This window comes from Muntiacus reevesi, chromosome 4 (genome assembly GCF_963930625.1).
Source record: "Muntiacus reevesi chromosome 4, mMunRee1.1, whole genome shotgun sequence".
Lineage (NCBI taxonomy): Eukaryota > Metazoa > Chordata > Mammalia > Artiodactyla > Cervidae > Muntiacus > Muntiacus reevesi.
The window spans coordinates 42005418-42009864 of record NC_089252.1 but is presented as its reverse complement, the minus strand read 5'-3'; the positions used below and the strand labels follow the sequence as shown (position 1 = coordinate 42009864).

At 40.7% G+C, this 4447-nt stretch overlaps 1 non-coding gene across 1 annotated transcript; it reads left to right on the top strand.

The window, feature by feature from the left end:
* The first annotated feature begins 637 nt into the window (after positions 1–637).
* TRNAC-ACA (transfer RNA cysteine (anticodon ACA)) lies at positions 638–710 on the top strand. The gene has a single exon. It is a non-coding gene; the product is annotated as a tRNA-Cys (tRNA).
* Positions 711–4447: the final 3737 nt, after the last annotated feature.

Here is a 4447-nt window from a genome sequence, read left to right as displayed (position 1 = left end):
ATTCCAGGATGTCTGACTCTAGGTAAGTGATCACACCATCGTGATTATATGGGTCCTGAAGATCTTTTTTGTATAGTTCTTCTGTGTATCCTTGTTATCTCTTCTTAATATCTTCTGCTTCTGTTAGGTCCATACCATTTCTGTCCTTTATTGTGCCCATCTTTGCATGAAATTTTCCCTTGGTATTTCTAATGTTCTTGAAGAGATCTCTAATCTTTCCCATTCTATTGTTTTCTTCTGTTTCTTTGCATTGATCATTGAATAGAAGGAACATATTCATTTATATATTAATCAGTCATGACAGGCAACCACTCTCTGAGGCCTCAGTTAAGCAGATAAAAGCAGGCTTTCTGGTTTATGGTCTGCATTGAGCCCATCTGCCTATTATTTAGCATAGTTCCTGCAAACATGGTGAGATGTCCTGGAGAGCTAGCATTCAAACCTGATTCACTGGTTTGCTGACTGAGAATCTGGGATCATAGACTTCTAGACTCTCAGACCAATTTTGGACTGGTGCCTTGAGAACCATTTCCAGTTGTTGTTTTTTAAACTGGAGTTTTCCTGTTGATATGATTAGAGAGCAATGCATGCAGTTATTTTGGGGTGTCCTTTGCAGCCCTGGTGTCCTTTGCAGACTTCCCTGGTGGCTCAGATGGTAAAGCATCTGCCTACAATGCAGGAGATCTGGGTTCGATCCCCGGGTCAGGAAGATCCCCTGGAGAAGGAAATAGCAACCCACTCCAGTATTCTTGCCCGGAAAATCCCATGGACGAAGGAGCCTTGTAGGCTACAGTCCATGGGGTCGCAAAGAGTCGGAAACGACTGAGCAACTTCACTTTCACTTTCACTTTTTCACTCTGCAGCCCTATGCCTTCCTTACAAGGTGAGGACACACCACTGGATGGGAAATCAAATGACTTGGATTCTACTACCAAACACGCCTCCAGCCAGCCTTGTGGCTTGTGAAGAAATGGCTTCATTTTTCTAAATTCAAGTTTCCTGTTTATAAATTGATGTAATTGACTTTCCCCCTCTATTCCTCTGCTATCATTTAATGAAAAACCTAATTCCATAAACTGATATATTAATATCTCCAGGTCATAGATAGTTCTTAAAGAATAGTACTATGAACACAGAGCTACAGTCATCTGAGAAGTTAACTTATATTCTTGAACATTCCTGATCAAAGAGGAAGGAAAGAGCCTGAACATGATTCTGTTGCTGTTCAGTCAGTCAGTCATGTCTTACTCTTTGTGACCCCATGGAGTGCAGCACACCAGGCTTTCCTGTCCTTCACTGTCTCCCAGAGTCTGCTCAAACTCATGTCCATCCAACCACCTAATCCTCTGGTGTCTCCTCTTCTTGCTCTCAATCTTTCCCAGCATGAGGGTCTTTTCCAATGAGTTGTCTCTTCGCATCAGGTGGCCAAAGTATTGGAATTTCAGCTTCAGCATCAGTCCTTTCAATGAATAGTCAGGGATGATTTCCTTCAGGATTGACTGGTTTGATCTCCTTGATGTCCAAAGGACTCTCAAGAGTCTTCTCCAGCACCACATTTTGAAAGCATCAGTTCTTCAGTGCTCAGCCTTCTTTATGGTCCAACTCTCACATCCATACATGACTACTGGAAAAACTATAACTTTGACTATATGGACCTTTGTCAGCAAAGTGATGTCTCTGTTTAAATATACTGTCTAGGTTTGTCATAGCTTTTCTTCCAAGGAGCCAGTGTCTTTTAACTTTATGGCTGTTGTCACCGTCCACAGTGATTTTGGAGCCCAAGAAAATAAAGTCTGTCTCTATTTCCATTGTTTACCCATCTATTTGCCATGAAGTGATGCAACTGGATGTCATGATCTTAGTTTTTTGAATGTTAAATTTTAAGCCAGATTTTTTTTTTTTAATTTTTTTTTATTAGTTGGAGGCTAATTACTTCACAACATTTCAGTGGGTTTTGTCATACATTGACATGAATCAGCCAGCTTTTTCACTCTCTTCTTTCACCTTCATCAAGAGGCTCTTTATTTCCTTTTCACTTTCTTCCATAAATGTGGTGTCATCTGCCTATCTGAGGTTATTGATATTTCTCCCGGCAATCTTGATTCCAGCTTGTGCTTCATCCATTCCAGAATTTCACATGATATACTCTGCATAATCAGGGTGATAATATATAGCCTTGATGTACTCCTTTCCCAATTGTGAACCAGTCCATCATTCCACGTCTGGTTCTAACAGTTGCTTCTTTACCTGCATACTCTGCAAAGCTCTCCAGGTGTACACTGGCTACTGGACCTTTGTAATCACTGCTGCCCTGAGTTGCTCAGTATATTCTCTGAACAAGAAAGCAGATGGATGTGAAGAGCCTCCTCACTGCACTACCTCTTAGCAGAGTGTGTGCTCTGATGAGAGTCTGTCTTCGGAGAAAGAAAGGCTCCAAGAAAAGACATGGATGAGAGCTGTGGAAGGAGCATTGAACTGTGAGTCAAGAGCACCAGCATCTAGTTCCTCCTAACCTGTGCAACCACCCTGTGTTGCTGAGCAAATCACCTTGTCTTGTTACATACAGTTTCAAATGAAGAAGATGATGCATGTGCCACAAGGTTATTAGGAGATTAAAGAAATGTAAGATTAGTCAGGAAAAAAGTTAGAATGCACAGGAAAACATGAATTAAGGATAAGAAATCAGGAAATCTTTCAATCAAGAGGACCAAAAAAAGTTCAGAGGAAGGTGAAAAATTTGGGAGACAGATGATGGTGAGAATTGTACAGCAATGTGAACGTACTTAGTGTCACTGAACTGTACAGTTAAATACGGTTAAAATTTGAAAAACTTAAGAGCTAAATAAGAGCTAAACAAGCCAATGTTGTGAGATCTAAAATATATTATAAGGAGGAGAAACAATTACTCCTTGGACTTGGTAACAGTCTCAATTTGACTCCCCCTCCATTCTTGGTGATTTATCACTGTGTCAAGTGCTGAGATTGGACGTGGGTGGCTCTGTTGGCCACAGGATTCAGGGCCTCCTGACTAGTTTTAAGGGGCTTGGAAACTGTTCATATCCCAGAAACCTCAGGTGACCAGAGGGAAATGCTTTTCAGACATTAAAAGTTCTCAGAATTTTTTTTTAAATTTCCCCTTTCTCCATTTCTTTTGAAAAGAGTTTATTTAGTAGAGACATCATCAGATGGGAGGTTTCCACAGGGATTTAAATAAAGAGATGAGGTGTCTTAGGAAATGCAGCGTAGAGAAAGGATTGGTGATAAGGGTAAGTGTGATCCGTATCAGAGCAGGTCATATGTTGTGGCCCCCTGGTGGTCAGTTTGCAGATCCGTGCTTCAGCACCACAATCCTCGCTCTGGTCACTCACTCCCATACATGTTGGCAGGCTTGGAGAGACCGATACCATTCAGGGCCACACTCATGGAACACTTCTGTCATCCAAATCCAACATAAAGCCATAGGTGATAAAGTTCACCCTCAAAATGCCTCAATATCTCCTCTTCTTCAAAATTCATATTTCCCATCTTACTGAATAACGCCAATATGTACTGCATCTCCCACATCAGGAACCTGGCAGGACTCCTTCCTTTCCTTGTGCCTTATAGCTAACTGTTCACCTTAGAGCCCCTCTGTTCTTGTTCAGCTATTCAATTCTCAGCAGAAGAAACTTACATCATGTGCTATTGCCAATCATTTTGACTTAGGGTGCTGCAAGAATGGGATGGAAGTAGGAACTGGAAACATAATTACCTTACACCATTCACTTCACATCCCTTATCTCCCTGAGTTCTCATATAAGTCTATGAAGAAGGCACTAAAAACTCCAATTCTATGATTGCAATGATAATGAGACTAATACTAAGCATTAATCATGCACTTGGTACTGTGGATCATTTTACACTTACTATTTCTCCTACCTTATATCTTGCCCCTTTAACACTGCTGTCACACTGAGTTTTAAATTCAATTTTTTGAGTGGTTTTCTTTCATCTTCTTTTCTATACCCTCATTACATGGAAGACAAGGGATTCCTTCAATAATCTGGCTTCTGACTATGCCTTCTCCCTTTTGTTGCTACTCCCTGAAGCCCAGAGTACCTTCCTTTTCCTTCCTTTTTATCTTATACCCACTATACTAACCTTGTACCTTCTTTAGTATTTTTGCTCTTGTCCATTTCATCACAGGAGTCTTCTCCCTGTCTGTTTTAGTTTTTCTTATAGACACCTGTTATTTTGTCTGGCAACAGTTTCTTGTTTTCACTTATCAATTTAGTGTTATCACTTTGATTTTTTTTCTCTCTCAGTGGGAGCAGTCTGAACAATAGTCTATATGGTGATCTGCTCTCCCTGGAAAAGGGGTGGGCATAGAACTGAGATTAAGCAAACAAGACTTTCTGGAATCTGTCTTTATGTAGAATGATACATGGACTAGGAACGATTGAAGCCG